The sequence below is a fragment of the Neoarius graeffei genome, chromosome 28, assembly GCF_027579695.1.
Source record: "Neoarius graeffei isolate fNeoGra1 chromosome 28, fNeoGra1.pri, whole genome shotgun sequence".
NCBI classification, from domain to species: domain Eukaryota; kingdom Metazoa; phylum Chordata; class Actinopteri; order Siluriformes; family Ariidae; genus Neoarius; species Neoarius graeffei.
In genome coordinates this window covers 3,607,792-3,630,092 of record NC_083596.1, presented here as the reverse complement: position 1 = coordinate 3,630,092, position 22,301 = coordinate 3,607,792, and the positions used below count along the sequence as shown (strand labels likewise).

Here is a 22,301-nt window from a genome sequence, read left to right as displayed (position 1 = left end):
AGCATTCAGGATGATTCATTTACCATTTGATCCTGCAACATCCATCCCGGTTTCTCCGTTCCGTTCAGCAGGAAGACTTTTTTTTCCCTTTTCTTTTTTCCTGCTGACTTGTGCGAATCTCGAATTGCAGTCCTCAGAATCGGAGACAGAATGGGACACTAAGTAAAAATAGCATTCAGCTCACTTCTGTGTTACCTCCCGGGCTTCCTGAAGTATTGAATAAATCCCAAGGATTGAGTTTTTTGACATGCTAAGCAGAGTTATGAGATTGCAGACCAGGGATGTGTAAGATTATCTGGTTGAGGTCTTGGGGTGATCAAAGGAACACAGAATATATGTGACTCCAGGCAGGAGAAGAGGGAATTATGGATGAAGATATTCAATGTACACTATAAAAGGAGCGCAAGGGCATTAAAGGATGAAACTAGGAATGGGGAAATATGTACATTTATGAATCAGGATACTCACCTGGAGAAACATTTCTTTCTTTTTTTTTTATTTAATGGAATCGCCTTCTTCAAGAAGGAAACATACAGTTCTGCAAAATTTATCCAAAATATGGAATCACGTAAAAGCGATTCTTACAATAAACAGGGACGTGAAGTAAGCAGACCCGTGATCTATACAGCGTAATGTTCTTGTATCTCATACAAGCTGCACGACTGACCCACGAAACTCCACCCACCCTCAGACCCCGACATTCCTTCCTCATTTATCATCACATCACATGAATGCCTTGAGCTGTGGACCAAACCCTTTTAACAAGGCTCACCAATCACCTTCCATTTAGGAGCTCGTTGGAACAGATCGGCCGGAACGCCGACAATCACAACAGCCGTACTTATTAATCTGCCATGCACGTTTATAAGAAAAACAAAAACCCGAAAAACAAGACTCCACCATAAACCCCGGCGCAAACAGGCGAGCCACACAGGACACACGAAGGAGCCATTTCCATGGGACGCCAAGTCCTCCAGCTGCAGCCACAATCCCTTTCACAACCCCGCTGCCTCCTGCCAATGCAAGAAGACAGTGCTTATTATTCACTCTGCCAAAGCAGGCTGCTTGTTGATATTCAGGACAAGGCCCGGCACCGACAGACGAACCTCGGAGAAGATGGTGTTCTCCGGGCCGTTACCTCCAAATGGACCCACTTCTTCATACGGGTTTGTGGGAACAGCAGGTAGCAGTCAATCCATCACTTAGATCCAGCATGGCTAACCAGAGAACATTAAGCCATCCCACACACACACACACACTTTCTGTTTCTCTCACTTATTTTTCTTTTCGGGGTCATTTGTACAGACTCATGACACAGAGAGGAAAGTGTTCGCCTAAAGCCAGCGCTGGTATTTTCACCTCCTCACACTCAGCATGACTGTAAAGCCCAAACGTTGAGGGTGAAGAACAAATTATGTCAAATTGTCCAACGTTTTCAACCCACATCATGAATAATTAACCTTTTCAACCTGCACAGGACTCAGGGTTCAGGATCAGCAGCTCGATAACGACAAAACCTTTTACAGTCATTTCAGAGACTCATCATGCACTAATAATAATAATAATAATAATAATACCCCCCTCCCCGCCTCAGCTGCTTACCAGAATTGCACTCGGCCATTTGTATTTTTTGGGACGCATCCATCATAATCACTCAATTACTGAGCCTTCAAAGTCAAATGTGACATCGGAGGCGAAAAGTGCGACAGCGCCCCCCGCCGGTCGGTATCATGGCCGCGCATGCACGCGCTATAAATGTGCAAAAGCTGAGCTGTGCAAAATGTAGGAATTTTTTTTTCTCCCTTTTCTTATGCTATAATACTCTTATGTATGACGTGCATGCGCGTGCATACGCATGTAACATGCTTTACGCGCTAATTAACCGGCTAATGAGTGCGCGTGCTGAGTATCAGGTGCAGCCTCTCGCTTTTGTTTTTTGAAGGAGTCGCACGTGCAAATCGGTCGAGCGTTACAAACGTCGATGCAAACGAGTTTGGAGAAACGCGCGCGCGAGAGAGAGAGGGAGAGATTGAGAAAGGAGTGAGAAAGGAGTGAGAGAGAGCGCGTGCATGCTTGAAATGCTGAGTGAACTGGAATATTAATGCATTTGCACTCATGCATTTAAAGTAATTTCTTTTCTTTTTTAACGCGCGAGCGGATTTTTATTTATTATTATTATTATTATTATTATTATTATTATTATTATTATTATTTGCTAGTCATATTTACTTTACATGCACGAACACAGAAAGCTACTTAGTGCAAGTTTGGCGCGTGTTCCTGCTTCCTCTTCTTCTTCTGTTTTTAACGCGAACACGTTTGCGTTTGCATCGGATACCGGAACGCAACGCGCGTGCACAAGCGCACTTCTTGCACGAGATGCTGTTGTGTTTGATTTTGCGGATGATGTTTTGATATCAAGGTGAAAGCAGCGAGAAACGCAGTACGTGGACGGAAAACCTATCTATCCATCATCCTCTCTCTCCCTCTCTCTCTCTCTTTCTCTCTCTGCAATTTTAATCGCTTGTTTGAAGCGCGCACACACAATCCATGCACCACTATGAGTCTACATCATGCATGCAAACTAAGAGAAAGCTTTAGAGAAGAAAATAAAGTGATTTTTGCACATCTGAATCATGGAAAGGCGAAAAAAGAAAACTGCTGATGGTCAGTGAGCGTAAGGACACATTGCAGGGGCTGTTGGTGATGGTGCATCATCTCTACAGCCTAACTAATACACAACTGCAACGCAACCGATGCAAAGGGCACACACACACACACACACACATATCTGTCCAGGTATGTGTGCAGGTACGTGCACTTACCTAAATCTGCTTCTCTCCTGTGATGAGGAACGGCGCTCCAGGACGACGATTTAATGCATCCGTGTGAAAGTTGTGCTGAGAGATCCCTGTGCTTGGCTCATGCTGGTGGAGGGCAGAGGAGAGAGCGACTCCTCTCATGCTCAAGAAGGAGAAACGCACAGCGAGGTGATGGGAGACACGAGAGATGCGGAGGAGATACGGACAGACACAGGGTGGGAAATATCCGAGAGAGAAGAGCAGAGAAGAAGAAGAAGAGGAGGAGGAGGAAGAAGAAGAAGAAGAAGAAGAAGAAGAGACGGCCAGTGCATTCAGTGAGAGCAAGCGGAAGGAACTGAAGAGAAACGGACTGGAGAGGAGAGGAGAGAGATGGAGGACAGCAAGGGGAGGGACTGAGCTACATCAGAGTGAGAGAGAGGGAGGGAGGGAGGGAGAGAGGATGGGAGGTGAGAAAGTGACGGAGGTTGACTAAGTGATGGAGGGAGAAAGATTTAGAGAAGGCAAGAAGAAGAGAGAGAGAGAGAGAGAATTATATAAACATGACATATGCTGTTTGTATAGCACCGCTTTCGGGTTTTGCTGGCGAGATTAAATTCAGCACAAATTGAGTTGTCGTAGTTCACGCAGCACAGGCGGCTTGGTGAAATATGAGAACGCAGCACGGTCAGTGGGAAACCCAAGCTCACTGTAAACGAGTCATGCTTTCCATTCAACTCATGTCAGACTGACAAGCAGCCATTAAAGTATAAAGCCAAGTTTGCTTTGACATCCATCAGAAAATGCATTGCTGATGATCCTGATGCACTTCCTGTCAAGATTCTTCATCCTGGAGCCATTTCGGAGGAGCTGTCAGGCTGTACGTTTTTAATCGACTGACATGGTAAAATAACTACAGTGCAAACTCTTCGTTCCGAATCCACTGACTGCATTACATTAGAGGCATTTAGCAGACACGCTTATCCAGAGCGATGCACAGCACATCCAGAGCAGCCTGGGGAGCAGTTGGAGGTTAGGTGCATTGTTCAAGGGCACTTCAGCCTTTCCTGCTACTCTAGGGAATCAAACCAGCAACCTTTTGGTCCCAAAGCTGCTTCTCGAACCATTAGGCCACGGCGTCCCACATGGTTCCTGTAGAAGTCATCACAAGGCGAACAATACGTCACCTCAAAGTTGAAAATGTTGAGAGAAAATAAAGATTCTAATAATTTTCATGGGCGGCACGGTGGTGTAGTGGTTAGCGCTGTCGCCTCACAGCAAGAAGGTCCGGGTTCGAGCCCCGTGGCCGGCGAGGGCCTTTCTGTGCGGAGTTTGCATGTTCTCCCCGTGTCCGCGTGGGTTTCCTCCGGGTGCTCCGGTTTCCCCCACAGTCCAAAGACATGCAGGTTAGGTTAACTGGTGACTCTAAATTGAGCGTAGGTGTGAATGTGAGTGTGAATGGTTGTCTGTGTCTATGTGTCAGCCCTGTGATGACCTGGCGACTTGTCCAGGGTGAACCCCGCCTTTCACCCGTAGTCAGCTGGGATTGGCTCCAGCTTGCCTGCGACCCTGTAGAAGGATAAAGCGGCTAGAGATAATGAGATGAGATGAGATAATTTTCATGTAGCCCTGCGATAACCCGGTGACTTGTCCAGGGTGTACCCCGCCTCTCGCCCATAGTCAGCTGGGATAGGCTCCAGCTTGTCTGCGACCCTGCACAGGATAAGCGGCTACCAATAATGGATGGATGGATATTTTTCACGTGTGATGCTAACCAGCTCATAGTCAACACGTTCACCAACGGCTTTCTGACTTTTTGTGAAAGTCGCAAACATGATGGGCTGCACCAAGTGGATAAGAGAAGTCGGGGCAGTCGTGAAGTCATGAACAAACTCCTGTCCTTGGAGTTTATTTCGTTAATCTGCATTAACACATTTAATTAGCTAACTAGCTTGATGACGTGCATCAAGTTTGCTCCCGCTTATTAGCTTGTCAGATAGTTTTGTGAATTCCAGGCATCATAAAACATGGAACTGGGTCACACTGGAGATTTTACTCACCTGATGGTCTACCGAATGCATCTATCATTTCTCCACTTACACATAATTCACCTTTCTGCTTTTGGTTCGAACACAGCCAAGTAAATCAGTAAATCAATCTCCTCTAAGAGAGCAAGTGCTCCAGAAGAGAGTGGGAAGACAGTTAGCATCCATCCATGACGTTTTCTTCCTCGTCCCACACGAGTACCAGTGTGTGATGAGTGAAAGCCTGCAGCCTACACCCTCGCGATTGCCTGGATTTGGCCTCCTGCGAGTTGGCAGGGAAGTATATCGGCATAAAGTTTTCAAAACACTGACTGTACAAAACATTGACAGCATTCCATCTCTAAAAAGCAAAGCCACCACATGTATAGCGCCCCTGCTGGTTGGCTGCAGTATAGTTTTAGCCCCACCCATCTCCGTGTTTTTCAATGACATAATAGCCATTTTTCCATGTCATTTTTCTCTTCTAAACTGTCTTTGTCTCGATTTGTGATTTTGTCCCAGAAATTAGTTTTTAAAACTTTATCCTATGATATCATAAGAAGGCTTCGATACGAATGAAGTGATTGAGAGCCTCGGTTGGAAGAGACCGCGAACTCACCCAGCTAATTTAACCACAGAATTTACCATCATACATCTACTTCTTTGAACTTTTCTGGACACATTTGCTTTTACAAACGGTGAGCCATTTCTATAAAATGTTTGAGAGGTTTTATAAGAAAACGTTCATGCTAGCTACCTTCTCATATAGCAACCTTGATAGCATCATCATTTCAGTATTAATGACATCCAGCAACCCACCAATACAAATTTGCACAAAAGCCATTTGTTCGTCAGTGAGCACACACACACACTACCAATAACATTAGGACAAATTTTATCAATAGGCTTGTTAGCTTACAGTGCACTCAGAATGTGTCCCAAATAATGAATTATTAACACACTGATGATGAATGAATAATAGTCACGTCAATGTCAGCAAATTTCCAGTTCATGTGATAAAGTTTCTTCCCAGATGCATTCATATTAATGAAATATCTCCAGCTGAAACTATTTAATCTCTCTGAATAGATGCAATAATAATGAGACCGTCAATGACAGCGTAGCTCACTCTGACCCCGTCTAGTCCAGAAGGAACGATCTAAAGTGGGCCACCTTGTGCAATAAATGTTGTAAGCTATATACACTATATACAAGCTACTGTATATATAGAAGTGATATCCACCCTAGGAATACTGACCTATTCACCAGAAAGAATCCAAAATGGCGAGGAACTGACCGAGAAGAAGCGATTTTTGTTGAATTGTTCGTTAAGGCTTAATTAGTCTATAACTTCATTAATAATTGTAATGAAGCAAATCTGGGTAGAAGTTCTATGCACCCTAGGTCCCCCTACCTTCATACCAGAAAGAATCAAAATCGGTGAAGAACTAACAGAGAAGAAGCGGTTTGTGTGGAAACTGCTCGTTAGGGATTGATTACTCCATATCTTCATTATTAATTGCATTTATGCAAATTTGGCTAGAATTTATATGCACCCCAGGCAGACCTACCTTCCTTCCAAAAAAAAAAGAATAAAAATCGGTGAAGAATTGAGAGAGAAGAAGCGATTTTCATGAAATGTGGATGACGCCGGAAGGACGACGGACAACACATGATGGTATAAACTCATCACCTGTCGGCCTGATGAGATGATAAAGAGAATTTGAGAATACGCCTGTATTTGTCTGATCATTTCTACCACTGTACATTGGTAGAAGTGGGCGGGATTACCAAACGTGGGGGAGCCATGGCCTAATGTTTAGAGAAGCAGCTTTGGGACCAAAAGGTTGCTGGTTCGATTCTCTGGACCAGCAGGAATGGCTGAAGTGCCCTTGAGCAAGGCACCTAACCTCCAGCTGCTCCCCATGCCGCTCTGGGTATGTTGTACATCGCTCTGGATAAGTGCGTCTGCTAAATGCCTCCAATGTAATGTGTGCCTGACTTCAGCTCTCATCTCGACTGTGCAGACTTCGTTCTAGCAGCAGAAAATCCCAACTGCGCAGACTCTGGGTCCAAATTTGGCAACACGGCAGATGCATTTTGGCTTCATTTCTACTGAATGGGAGGCAGTGGCGCTACATTGGACGTGCTCTACAGTTGATGTTTCAAACAAGTGTAACATCATACGATTGAAATTGGAAGTAAAGGTATAAACTCAGCTAACTCCGCCCCTAACTGTGAATGTTAATATTTGTGACTTTGTGTGAGATCATGATTTGAAGGATCCAGTGGAATAGCCCACTGAAACGAGCCAGTGAATTAATTCTGGCACCCTCCCTCCTTACCTCCTTCCCACCCTCCCTCTATTTCCTGGACTCTTTCCTTACCCAGAATTTCATTCTTTCATCTTGAATAAGGATGTCATGGATCCAGGGCTTTGGGTGCGAGATGAAAATATGCAGCCTGGATGGGATTCCAGTTCATCACTTGACACGAATAGTTCAGTTTAAACTTCTATAAATTGGTGCTAAACAGTGGCATAGGAAGGAGTTTGACATTAGGAAAGGGAGTTCGAATTTGCCCCCAGGGATGAGGGGGAGTACACAGATACTGTATAGCAGCTGAAGTCACAAACCATATTGCTTGTGGAGTATCAGTCAGAAAGAAAGAAAGACTGTACTGACAAGATGGAAGACAATTATTGTGCCCTGAATGCAAAAATAAACTTCTGAAAAAACAACAGAAATTTGTTTTTCCATCTTCCTCGAGATCCTCAAAGAAGGAATCAGTGGATTCACCTGCGGCTCACTGAGTTCATTCATTCACTGCGATTTGAGGAATTATTTCGCCCCCATGGCACTATGAGTAGAACTTTTACGCATCTCGTACAGGATGGTTGTGGGAGGAAGTCAGGCACTACATGCTACTAGTGAGTCGAGTGAACCCGCCTCCTAAACTCATATAGCAGCAGCTGTGACCTGAGCTGGAGAACCGTATCGAGTTCAAGAGTGTCACTAATGTGTGCTGAAAAAGTCGCAAGCTTTGTCATGAGGTTCTTTTTTAAATTAATGTTGTGAAAGGGGTCAAAAATGGCTCTGAAATTCTCTGAAATAATGTTGTTATTCTTGGAGGAATTTGTGATTTGAATGAATTAAGAAAAATATACAAGTTACACTTTGTTTTATGTTTTTGGAAGGGAGGGATCTTTCAGTATTCAACACTGGGGATTATTACTAGCCTGGGCCCGCCCATCCTAAGCGTGACGCAACACGAGGGCCTGTTGCGAGCTTAGTCTGGCCAGGCAAGCTATCTACAGCTCTTCCAAGCTCCCGAAAAATCGGGAACCAATCAACTTTGAGCATCTCCAACGGCCCTGGGTAGAGGCGTGTTCAAGGCACTGACGTAGTAGAACTGCGACCAAAAGCCATAGATTGTTTACAGAATCTATGCCGGAAGCGCTTCATTCACGCTTCCGCATCTATTACGCATAGATGCTGTATTGAAAGCATTCAACGGGAAGTTCTCATTGAAAACGGAGCAAAGAGCAGCCCTGGAGGTATTTATTGAAAGGAAGGACGTTTTTGCCTTGCTCCCAACCGGCTTCGGTAAGAGTTTAATCTACCAGTTAGCCCCGTCGTGTCGCATACGTCAGAGGAAAGAGTGATGTGATTGGTTTAAGCTTCGTCACAGCCTTTTCTGGCTTCGACCAGTAGCAAACTGAGGCATTTCAGGGAGGCGGGTCAACCACGGGCTCTGGGAAACGGTTGGGCTTAATATCTTGGCCAGACCAATAGCTCGGAGAGCTTTGAAGTCGCGTTAGCCAGGCTAGATTATTACCCCCCTGCCCTCTATTCCCTACACACTTGGGCGGCACGGTGGTGTAGTGGTTAGCACTGTTGCTTCACATCAAGAAGGTTCTGGGTTCAAGCCCAGTGGCCGACGAGGGCCTTTCTGTGTGGAGTTTGCATGTTCTCTCCATGTTTCTTCTGGGTGCTCTGGTTTCCTTCGCAGTCCAAAGACATATTTAGGTTAACATGGGGTGGCCTTGGGCTGAAGCGCTCTTGAGTGAGGAACCTAACCCTCAACTTACGACATCTCACTGTACTTGTATGGTGACAATAAAGTACTACTAACTGCTCTCCGGGTGCTGTAGTATGGCTGCCCACTGCTCTGTGTGTGTGTGCATATGTTCACTGCTTCAGATGGGTTAAATGCAGAGGATGAATTTCACTGTGTGCTTGAGTGTGCATGTGACAAATAAAGGCTTCTTCTTTTTCTAAAACACTGCATGCTGGCAGCCATTTTGAGGACTGAATAAGGATCTGAACACTCATTGTGTTTGTGCTTCATTTAGAATACTTAATTTGTATTTATACTGATAATAGATTGCTCAAACACACGACACCACAGAGAATACATTTTCAACAGTGCAGTAAATTCTCCCTGAGCCACTTTGCAGCTCTGTTTGCTAATTAGCTATATCATGGTACACTTGGGAAGTTTATCATTGTGGTAAGTATTGCTAACGTTTAACCTGGAACGACCATCACTGAACAGAGGTGGGTGTCATCAGCCACCTACAATGCAGCCATCAGCATTGTGATTCGGATTCTATGATGATCCATGAGAGGATAAATACTGGATACTCCCTATTAGACAGACAGAACTGAGGATGCCTTTCGGACGAGAGGCGAAACGTCTTCAAGAATCTTCAAGCAAGTCCAGTTGCTCTCTTCTACCAACCTCAGATTACTATGTACCTGGATGACTGAGTATCTTCACAGATATATTGCTAACGTTAGCAAAAGTTTGCTGTCTGATATCGACTTGCGTTAAGAGTTTGTTGTTTCTCCTGATAAAACATGCTGGGATCTTTACTCACTCCACGATCAGGACAGGTGTTCTGTGTGAGATAATTATATATATATAAAACAGGAAAATGCAAATTTGTAAGTTTTCTGAAATCAGCAGGAAAGTATGTTTTTATCAGTTTTGTCAAAGTACTTTAGTATTTAGTATCTTCCAAAGGAAGGTGAGTAATTTCAGCCATCTTTCACCTCTAGTTGCGTTCTGGTTTATGGTGAATCCAGAAATGTGTCCCCAGTGTGGATGTTGAACACAACAGATAAATCACATGACTGAAACTTGAGGATCAACTTGTTGCTATATCTATCATAATCCTCAATAATCAAATATAACTTAAACTATTAAAAAAAAACCCTCAAAGTTCCTCCCATGCCAGGACCTGGTCTTCCCAGGCAGTCTCCCGTCCCAGTACTAACCAGTGCTGAGTTTCCTAAAAGCATTGTAGCACAAAGATCATCATTGAATGTTCGAGTGAGCAGCCTAATGAACACTCTCCCTCCTAGTTAAGATGCTCTTAGCGTTAAGAGGCTTCTGGGAAACCCAGCCCAGGCCCTTAAGGCACATTGGGCGGTGCAGATCTCCGTTTCTATAGCCCTCGACCTCTCGCCTATACGTAGAGGGTTCCGGCATGACCGCGCCGCGAGATTTCGGTAGTCGCCATATTGGAAGACCAAGTACACATCTATGCAAGTACATACATACATAAAACAAACTACACCTGAAATGTAGCCAGGGCCGGTTCTGCCCTAATCTGGACCCGGGTGCAACATCGCGCAACCCCCCCCCCCCCCCCCCCCCCCAAAAACAAAAACCACACCAGTCTAAATCAGGACAACCAGTGTTCGAACTACGGGGGTACTCGGGGGATCCGAGATCCCCTGAAACAGACATGAGATCCCTTGAAAACATGATTTGGGAAATGTTGGGGGGGTCTCTAAAATATTGGCAAAATGATGTTTATTGACATAGCAATCGTGTGTAATGGGAAGCATTTGCATATCCGAAGTGTTGTGTTTACATCAAAGATAAAATAAACCGATATGACAACGACTGCTGCTGCCAGGTTGGTTGTTGAGTAGCCTGACTGTTTTTTTTGTTCTTGCGTGTGGTATCATTGTTGACGCGAGGTTGTTTTTTGAACATGCCAATGCGGACACGATTTCCCCTGATGAGTTATGACTTCAGACGCGATGCGTGTGTGGAGGTGTGGAGTCCGTGTGATATGTGCGTAAGATAGGCTTCTCGTGTTTGGAGATCCGCGCTCCGAGACAAGCGCAAGCACCCCCCAGGGAAAAAAAAGGGACCCCCCCGAAAATATCGGCATAGTTCGAACACTGAGGACAACCATCACATAACTATAACTATAAACATTTATCAACTATTTTAACTAAATGGGCTATAATAAATAAGCCTGCAGGCAGCCACGGCGGGCTGCCTCAGAAAAGTAACCATTCAATGACACAACTGAAAGCCTGCAGCCACGGCGGGCTGCCTCAGAAAAGTAATCATTTGTCCTACCTTGACTCGTTTTGCTTTTTCTGCCTCCTTTTTTGTATTTTCGACCCTGCGTTTATTTTCTTTCCTTTTCTGAAAACCCGATTTGTGTCCAGACATTTTGTTCTGCTACCAACGAACTAGCTCGTCAGGTCTCATCTCTCGAGCCCGTGATGATTCCCGTGGGAAGGGCAACAACTGATACATTTTTACAAACAGCCAATAAACAGCCAATAGGGAGGTTGCAACGTTCAGCCTCTCCTTCGCTCACAGACACTCAGTAATGCACTTATTCTCTGTCTCCTGGCAGAAAGCTCCTTGGTTTGCTTGTGTCTCAATCACAGCTGGTATTCTGTAGAAAGACTTATTTTCACCTTTCCCATCAGCTTTGTTGGAACACCCTAACACAGCACAAAAGTTTACCATTGTAGGTTTATGATGAATCAAGTGCCTCGTGGGTTTAAATTCCGCGCGCTGCCGTTATTTCCCCCAAATCACGAGTTTGTTGGTCTTCCAATATGGCGCAGGGTTTGTTTACTTCCGGTTTCCGGTGACGTCAGTGGGAAGGGTCTATACAGCTAGGGTTACGGTGGGGGGCGGGTCCTCTGGTAACCATGAGAGTTTGACTCCCCACTCATATCTGTATTGCAGCGTGCCTTGCCAGACAGCAGTAGGTACCATTTTTATGATGATCTTTGGTATGACCTGACTGTGAATAGAACTCACAATCTCCCAATCGACAGGTGAACATGCTAACCAGTAGACCAGCTCGCAGTAACTTAAACTAAAGCTATGCATTTTTGTATTTGCATATTTGCAGAAAGATGTCAACAAATTTCATTATTTAAATGTGATTTTGAAGTCATGGCATTGGAACGTATTGGTTCTACAGTACATGAACCCTACTACTACTACTACTACTAGGTTGAGTCTCCTAAGGAATGACTGGCGGTAGCATGCCAGGACGGCCTATGACCCATAACAGTTCTGATTTCATCTGCTGAAGCGAGACCAGTATCGTGCATCAGCTGGTTGACATATGTCAGGCGCTGTCCGCCCCAGGAAGCCTGACCATGGCATAGTTCCCACAAGACCAAGTTGTGAGCTGCCTCATCACTGTGGCGGACACAGTGCCCCGCCAATGCAATTGTCTTGATCTTATCTTTAAAGAGAGTGGTGGTAAATCTCCATACAGCGCTTCATTTGGGGGCAAAGGATAAATGGAAGAGTAGCGCCTTTCTGGATGGCCTCATAATATCTAGGCTTTATGCCTTATAACATCTAGGCATCCCAGTCTGGTCTCCCATTTCCAGCGGCATGTGATGTGTAATATACGGCCAATTCGCCATCAGCAAGTCACCTAGCCTCTCACATGTCGAAGACCACTGCTTCCACTACTCTACACGCCACCCCTAGTTTTGCAGTATGGCAGTGGATCTAGGGGAGCATACCCTGATTAAAAAAAAAAACCATGCTGTTGGAGAGAGGACTGGTGACCCTGCCTTGTACAAGCTACAGAAAGGAACGATAATGATGAACCCTAAACTTGTTCTGAATTCAGGTAAAAGTAGAGCATCTATGTAGTACACATGTGAATAGTGTTGTAGTCAAGACCACAAAAACCGAGAACAAGTCATGACCATGGTCAAAGACCGAGACAAGACCAAGACTTTGAGGGGTTGAGATCAAGTAAAGACCAAGGCAAGGTGAGACCGAGTCAAGACCAGAACCAGATCAGTGTGTGAAAGGGGTGGGGGAGGGGTGATGGTTGTTAACAGGAAGAAGAATTTAAAATCAGCAATGAGTCATGTTATTGGTCGCATATGAAGCAGAAAGTTTTACGTCCAATCACAGTAACAATGTTAATAAATAAATCAGATAATACACAGGCAATTTAGTGAAATCCCCACAGTTGTGGTCTTGGTAAGTCTTGAAATAAAATCCTGAGTCTCTATGTCTGAGATCGAGACAAAACCAAGACTTTCAAAAAGTGGTCTTGAGACTGATCTTCCATCCATGCATTATCTATAGCCGTTTATCCTGTACAGGGTCGCAGGCAAGCTGGAGCCTATCCCAGCTGACTACGGGTGAGAGGTGGGGTACACCCTGGACAAGTCGCCAGGTCATCGCAGGACTGACACACAGAAACAAACAACCATTCACACTCAATTTAGAGCCACCGATTATCCTAACTTCCATGTCTTTGGGGGAAAACCGGAGCATCTGGAGGAAACTCGCACAGACACGGGGAGAACATGCAAACTCCGCACAAAAAGGACCCCGCTGGCCACTGGGCTCGAACCCAGGACCTTCTTGCTGTGAGGCAACAGTGCTAACTATGCTGACTGAGACTGATCTTGAGTTCTACAATACTACATGAAGTGAAGATGAATTGTTACGTCCAATTGGTTTATTTCTGTATTCAACCGTTTCAGTTTAACACATTATTTTTTTACACACTGAGCACTACGATATAAAAAAAATAATCTAATATCTGGGAGGAAATTGGATTTCGCAATAATTCATCCAATATTGCAGCGATTCACTAAAGTAAACTGATAATGGGAGAACTCTGGGTCAGCGAAGAATTGAGTTTATTTCTAAATACAGTACATGATGAACACATCTTTTGTAATCCAACAGTAAACTCTCTGTAAATGTAAAATCCAGTTTCAATTAACATGAAATATTTATCTGCGAGTTAACAAAAAAAAAAAAACTTGCTGTCAGTGGAGCGGTTCTTGCCTCTGCAGTTATGAGGATTAAAAATGATGGTGTTATTGTATAAACCCAGTTATTTCATGAAAATTAAGCTCCTCTTCATTGAAATCTTTAGTTGTATAATGATGACAACATAATGTGCAATGACTCACTCATGGTCAGAGAAGATATGTGATCTATTCTTCTGGACCGCATACTCTGGCTCTGTAGAGTGTGTTTCTGATCAATAACTCATTGAAGCTTTGCACAAGAGCCTTGATATCTTTCTGAAATACAAAAGTAGTTGACCCAGTTTTCTCTTTTTCTTCATATTACTCATGAATGCTCCCAAACTTCTGTCCTCATGAAAAAGGCACATTACTGTACCATCGCACTGTTTGTGGTTTAATTGGCTCATCCAAGGATTAGTTCAGTGTTCTCATCACTGGCTGGGTTTATATGGAGCCTAATATTATTCCAGTTATAATCAGTTTAAAAGCCCAAACTGAAGAAAAATGCTTCATATAAACACTTCAGTCAGAATAAAAAGGCCCGAAGCGATTGAAATGTCAATCAGTTGGAGAGGGGTAGTTTAAAACTTTTATAAACTGATCAGAAGTAAAACTGTACCATGTAAATGATTTAATCTGATTACTTCCTGGCTGCGTTGTTTCTCGACATGTCCACCATCTTGATGTAAATGCGTAGTGACGAACGTTTCTCAAAAATGGCAGCTTCCAAGCTCAACTGGACCTCTGTGGAGAACTAGTTTTTATACAAACTTTGAAATAATAATGACTTATTAACTGATCGCGAGGTCTTTATGGGAAAATAAAGACCTCGCGCTCAGTTAATAAGTCATTATTATCATAAGACACGCAACCTTGGTGTTCTCTCCGATCATAATCTATCTCTAAAGGGTCAGATTACTAATTGTTGCAAAGCGTCTTTTATGGCTTTGAGTAACATTGCTAAGATTCGACGATATCTGGATCAAGACCAAGCTGAAAAGTTGGTCCATGCTTTTGTCACCTCTAGAGTGGACCACTGTACCAGCCTGTTGTATGGCTCACCTGCTTATGAGATCAACAAGCTTCAACGGGTCCTGAATGCTGCTGCCAGAGTTGTTGCAAGACCAAAGCCTGATGATAATATCCAAGATATTCTGAGGAGGTTACACTGGCTTCCAGTTCAAGATCGAATAATCTACAAGTTCCTGTTACTGACGTATAAAATACGTAATGGCCTTGCACCTCAATACCTAACTTGTCTCTTGAACGATTATTCTACAACTCGATGTCTGAGGTCCACTACGAAGAATCTCTTGGCTGTTTTGCGCACATATACAAAAACTTATGGAGATCGTGCTTTCTCTGTAATAGCACCAAAGCTCTGGAATGCTCTCCCTGCTGAGCTTAAAGACTCTCCTTCAATAGATAGTTTTAAATCTAAGTTAAAGACATTTTTGTTTAAGTGATTAACCACCAAGATTATTATTTTTTTATTAGCTATTCGTATCATTTTTTGAGTATTTTTTATGATTCTTACTGTAAAAAGCATTGAGATTTCTGTGAATATGTGTTTTTAAGAAATAAATTATTATTATTAGGGGCGGCACGGTGGTGTAGTGGTTAGCGCTGTCGTCTCACAGCAAGAAGGTCCGAGCCCCGTGGAGGAAACCCACACGGACAGAACATGCAAACTCCGCACAGAAAGGCCCTCGCCGGCCACGGGGCTCGAACCCGGACCTTCTTGCTGTGAGGCGACAGCGCTAACCACTACACCACCGTGCTGCCCTGCATGAAAATGTTCCTAATAAATATATTACGTTCATTATGTCTTCTTCTTAAATCAAAATAATTAGTTTTTCTTTTGTTTCAGACATGTAAAAGCTTTTTTACCTTTACCTGACATGTTTCGACGGTGTAACTTCTGTCTTCATCAGAGGGTCACCCGGATGTTGGTGTGTGACGTGCCTTTATAATCATTATAAATCATTATAAAGGCACGTCACACACCAACATCCGGGTGACCCTCTGATGAAGACGGAAGTTACACCGTCGAAACGTCAGGTAAAGGTAAAAAAGCTTTTACATGTCTGAAACAAAAGAAAAACTAATTATTTTGATTTAAGAAGAAGACATAATGAACGTAATATATTTATTAGGAACATTTTCATGCAGGGCAGCACGGTGGTGTAGTGGTTAGCGCTGTCGCCTCACAGCAAGAAGGTCCGGGTTCGAGCCCCGTGGCCGGCGAGGGCCTTTCTGTGCGGAGTTTGCATGTTCTCCCCGTGTCCGCGTGGGTTTCCTCCGGGTGCTCCGGTTTCCCCCACAGTCCAAAGACATGCAGGTTAGGTTAACTGGTGACTCTAAATTGAGCGTAGGTGTGAATGTGAGTGTGAATGGTTGTCTGTGTCTATGTGTCAGCCCTGTGATGACCTGGCGACTTGTCCAGGGTGAACCCCGCCTTTCGCCCGTAGTCAGCTGGGATAGGATCCAGCTTGCCTGCGACACTGTAGAACAGGATAAAGCGGCTACAGATGATGAGATGAGATTATTATTATTATTAAATATCAGACCGAGGTTTTGACAGTATGGACCGAGCTGTAGTCTGATATTTTCCCGTAAAGACCGAGCAAGTGAGGTTAATAATGAGTTTATTATATGGCTTTTTTTGTAATTTCTAAGATTAAAATAGACGCTTATTATAACGAGGCGTGACGCTGCTTTCAGTCATGTCATATTTAAAGAAAGAAGAAAAAGAAAGCACAACTTTATTCATCACACACTTGTGAAATTTCCTCTCTGCATTTAACCCATCTAAAGTAGTGAACACACACATGCACACCCAGAGCAGTGGGCAGCCATGCTAACAGCACCCAGGGAGCAGTTGGGTGCCTCGCTCAAGGGTGCCTCGCTCAAGGGCACCTCAGCCCAAGGCCGTCCCATATTAACCTAACCTGCATGTCTTTGGACTGTGGGGGAAACCGGAGCACCAGAGGAAACCCACGCAGACACGGGGAGAACATGCAAACTCCACACAGAAAGGCCCTTGCCGGCCGGTGGGTTCAAACCCAGAACCTTCTTGCTGTGAGGCGATCGTGCTAACCACTACACCACCGTGCCACCCCACATTTGTAATGTAGGTGAGTCACGCATGCAGAATAAACACCTCACGGTTTCAAAACTGAATTTCTGTTAGCGGTTGGTGGTTTCTGAACACTCTTCATCGCTCATTTCTTGAATAACCCACTGACTCATTTATCTTTTATGTTTCAGCCATTTTTTATTCCATTTTGATTTCCAATTAATCTATTTTTTGTCATTTTGTTTTTGTTTGTTTTTTGCAACATTGAAAGCTGGCACCTTGGAAAGGAAGTCTGTAATCGCTCACGGGCATTACGGGAAAATACTGCCCGCCAAGGAACCAATCAGAGTGCACGATTTTACCAGAAGTAGCTTGTGCCATATAATAACATTATTGGATTACTACATGGAAGAAAAATAAGAAATAATGAATGAAACCATGTTTTGACATCATGACGTCATGATATCAGAGCAGAGATAGCCCGCTAAGCAAGATGGTGCACATGTCTGATTGTATCCAATCACTTTCGCGTTCAGAATGTTCAGAATTGTGGATTGGAATGAATTTGTGAATGTAAATGAAGATACTTTCTTGTAAGGATGTACCTAAATTATACAATTGTACATTATATATTACAGATACATGTTTGGGGATCATTTCATTTGAAAAAAAAAGTTCAAACCACACCCACTTCAGGTTTAAATCGGAATACAGATACGAATGTTCGTGTCCATCAGCAGAACTGATAAATGTCATCCATGAACCATGACAACTTCTCCAACAGACGCTTCAAGAGACGTTCTATTATGCTTTATCCAATCAGGCATTTACCAGACTTTCATAGTTTATTTATTTATTTATTTATTTATTTCCCTCTTGTCTGATTAGCTTTGTGTTCAGGTTGTAACATGAAGCATGACGACAAAACACAAGCACTACAGTTGTCTTATTCATGGCCATAAATAAAATATTAATGGTCAAGCCTTAAAAAATGAACTGCTGTCATCGTTCAGTCATCAGAGATGCCCACCACTACGAAATTTTCGTATTTTATACGATTTTCTGCCACTTTTGCACCACTACGACCAGTTAATTCGAAACTACGAATTTCGCAGTGATCGGAAAAAAAATCAGTTCGTTCCGCATTTTTGTTTGGTACGTTGAACTCCGCCATGATCGAAGAAAATTCAGTCCGTTCCGCATTTTCGGAAGGATGAAATCTGCAGGAATCATTCAAAGCTTTCGTGATACGTCGTCGCTGATTGGTTGATATTCGCTTCCGGGTTTGAACTCGACCAATCAAAATTTGTGATAGTACCATCGTTCGTTCGCAGTGGTTGTTGGTCTTATCATTTCTGCCGTCCGACAATGGAGAAGCCGAGCAAGAATAACCAGAAATTTAGTGATAAATATACAGCAACATGGCCGTGTATTGTTCCTTCGCGAAAGGGGATGTATTTCAAATTTGGTAAATACATTCCTGTGTTATACATCATGAGATAAATGAAATACATGTTCCTGCTTGTACTCATCAGACTGTGTGTGAAATTCCGTCACAAAATGTTGAAATGTTCCTGGAGTCTTGAATTTATCTATTCATGTACATAAATATTAATTTTCTTATAAATGTCTTCATCTATGTAAATATTCATCAAAATGAAGGTTACCCTTTAACCTCAGGTCTAATTTTTTGAGCATTTGTCACCAACAAATGTACAATTTGGAACTTGAAATGTATATGGTTAGTTATAAAGTAAAAAAGGACAGATCTGAATTTTATTTTATTTAAATTGTTATAACCATTGCTACAAACCATACAAGCAGGTTTAATGATAATATGTAATATGCTTTAGATTAACAAAATCATGACATATGATAATATTAACAGTAGTTGTAAGTCCTCAGAAATGGTTCCAGTGCCAAAGCTAGATAAGGTTTGGGTTCAAACTTTCAGTTGACATATTCTTAAAACTACTTTGAATGAAATAACAAGTTTTCATGACTGTGATCTAGAATCATCTCATCTCATTATCTGTAGCCGCTTTATCCTGTTCTACAGGGTCGCAGGCAAGCTGGAGCCTATCCCAGCTGACTATGGGCGAAAGGCGGGGTACACCCTGGACAAGTCGCCAGGTCATCACAGGGCTGACACATAGACACAGACAACCATTCGCACTCACATTCACACCTACGCTCAATTTAGAGTCACCAGTTAACCTAACCTGCATGTCTTTGGACTGTGGGGGAAACCGGAGCACCCGGAGGAAACCCACGTGGACACGGGGAGAACATGCAAACTCCGCACAGAAAGGCCCTCGCCGGCCCCGGGGCTCGAACCCGGTCCTTCTTGCTGTGAGGCGACAGCGCTAACCACTACACCACCGTGCCGCCCTGATCTAGAATCAACTTAATAAAAAAATTCAAAGTCCGCAGTTGGAACCAAGAAAAAAATGTGATTTGGCATGAAATGACCTATGTCAGAAATATATCTGTGAATAAAACACATTTCATAAGGATTGACTTGTCTAAGCTTCATTTTTTTTTATTTTGCAAAGTAGCAAATGTACTCTTTCACTGTGCATTCTATACTCATGAAAACATTACAATATATCGTATTGTGTGCATATATATATATATATGCATACAGTTTGCAACCGAAAACTACAGATTCTTCAGCCCCGGACTACAGATCTGTTTATTGAAAGGTTGGCATCTCTGAGTCATCCAGAACTTTCTAAGCAAGGAATTTTTTCTAGCTCGGCCTTGAATGCTCATCTTTTAACCTTTGAACAGCCTGAAGCGTTCCATTTTCTATACTGATTATCTATCGTGAGTCGCAGGTGAGCTGGAGCCAATCCCAGCTGACACTGTTTGAGAGGCGGGGTACACCTTGGACAGGCTGCTAATCTATCGCAGGGCTAACACAGAGAGACAGACCGCCCACTCACACTCAGACCTGTGAGCAATTTAGAGCCGCCAGTTGACCGAATCATCATGTCTTTGGATTGTAGGAGGAAACCAGAGCACCTGGAGGAAACCCACACAGGAACGAAGAGAGAACATGCAAACTCCCCAGTCGAGCATGAGGTTCAACCCTAGAACCTTCTTACTATGAGGCAACAGTGCTAACCACTGCACCACCTCAGCCATCTTACTTTTCCTCTTTAATCAATAAAACTGGTCACAAGACCAGAATCCTCTTCGCTGCTCTTAGCAAACTCCTTCTCCTGATCGATGTAAGGCTTTCTCAGCTTCTACAAAGCTACAATCAGCAGAATAGACCAGCATTTCCCCACTGCCTTGCTTCCACTCGATTACAGCGAACCCCTCTTTAGATCCCCTGACAAATTCCTGACAGCTTTTTCTATTTCTGAGCCAATCATGATGACGGAACTAATCTCTAAATCTGATGAAGCTTCCTGCTCGATTCCGCGCTCACTCCACTTCACTTCACTCCACAGTGAGGGTTTCGGTTTCACCTCTGCTTCCATCTGTCCTCACATTAACAAGTCACCTGTTGCATCTTTCATCTTAAAAAGTTTAATTTCATCTTAGAAATGGTCATTTTACTCCAATTCAAACACTCCCTCATCCCTCATGGTTGTAGCATTTGCATATGTTTTTTTCAGATATATGCTCACCTGCCACTGTATTAGGTACACCACACCCATCCACCTGCTGTTCTGTTTTCTGCGGTTCTATAATCAGCCGATCCCTCGACAGCAGCACGATGCATCAAATCACGCAGATACAAAACAGCTTCAGTTACTGTTCACAATGTTCAAACATCAGAATGCGAAAAACTGTGATCTCACAGTGAAGTGTGACTTTCTTTCTTTCTTTCACTGTGGTATGGGTGTTGGTTTGAGCCAGATGAGTGTGAGGTTTGAGTATTTCAGAAACTGCTGATCTCCTCCTGGGGTTTTCACACACAACAGTCTGTAGAGTTTACACAGAATGGTGCGGAAAACAAAAAACAAACATCGAGTGAGTGAGCGACAGTTCTGTGGGTGGAAACAAACGCCTTGTTGATAAGAGAGGGTCAGAGGGAAATGGACAAATTTGAGGTGGTTCGAGCTTCTTTTGCCAGGAAGGATACAGTAACTCATATAATCACTCTTTACAACCGTGGTGAGCAGAAAAGCATCTCAGCATGCAACAGCAAACAGAAGAACACATTGGGTTTCACTTGTACAGCCAAGAACAGGGATCTTAGAATCAACAACAAGTTCCTATTAAAGTGGCCACTGAGTGTGTATATATAACAGGTTGTTGCTGTTTGATGTCCTTCATGAGCTCCTCCTCTCTGACTCTGGAATAAGAGTAAGGCTTTTCATAATGTCCGTGTGTTTTAGCAGTGTTTTGTTCATTGTCTAGCGATATTCTTCCAAATTGTGGAAAAATCTCCCCAAACAACTTCCCCATGATTTAAAGTGACACAGGGCAATGGATTAAAAAGATGAATAGTACCCTGTGGAGCTAGAATAACGCTTTGGTCCTTGCTGTATTGCCTGCTGCCTCATGCCTGTGAAGGAGAATGAGCTGGAAAAACACCACGCGCTAATGTTTACAGTTGGGTACAGGAACGGCCAAAGTTTATCCATCCATCCATCCATTATTTGTAGCTGCTTATCCTGTGCAGGGTTGCAGGCGAGCTGGAGCCTATCCCAGCTGACTACGGGCGAAAGGCGGGGTTCACCCTGGACAAGTCGCCAGGTCATCACAGGGCTGACACATAGACACAGACAACCATTCACACTCACATTCACACCTACGGTCAATTTAGAGTCACCAGTTAACCTAACCTGCATGTCTTTGGACTGTGGGGGAAACCGGAGCACCCGGAGGAAACCCACGCGGACACGGGGAGAACATGCAAACTCCGCACAGAAAGGCCCTCGCTGGCCACGGGGCTCGAACCCGGACCTTCTTGCTGTGAAGTGACAGTGCTAACCACTACACCACCGTGCCGCCCAAGTTTATCCTCATTATAATATTATAATGAGCGAGGTTGCAACAAACATGGCGGAGCCAACGGCCTCCGACACACAAGCAAGCGTTCAAGAGCCTTCCAGCTCATAGGTGCATTTAGATTTAGAATATGTCAATTCTCAATTTTTATAAAAATATTTTTTTTCTAAATATTTCAATTTGTCTCTATTCAGGAGTCTTTGTTCGATCCAGGCGAGCTGCCATGTTTGCTGTGGCTCTGCAGTCATGACCTCTGACCCGTGCATGAAAAAAAAAAGACCAAACCTGACATAAAAAGTAATACAATGAGTCACAGCATCTGTCTACAATGAAGAAGAAGCACAAAAATGGCCAAGAA

General features: G+C 43.5%; 1 protein-coding gene across 1 annotated transcript in view; it reads right to left on the bottom strand.

Moving 5' to 3' along the window:
- Nucleotides 1-3,135, bottom strand: part of brinp1 (bone morphogenetic protein/retinoic acid inducible neural-specific 1) — a 225,344-nt gene extending 222,209 nt beyond the window's left edge. Inside the window, exon 1 of the mRNA XM_060912379.1 lies at nucleotides 2,826-3,135. The gene's annotated coding sequence lies outside the window, so the exon portion shown is untranslated. The remainder of the gene's footprint in view (nucleotides 1-2,825) is intronic.
- Between the last annotated feature and the right edge of the window lie 19,166 nt (nucleotides 3,136-22,301).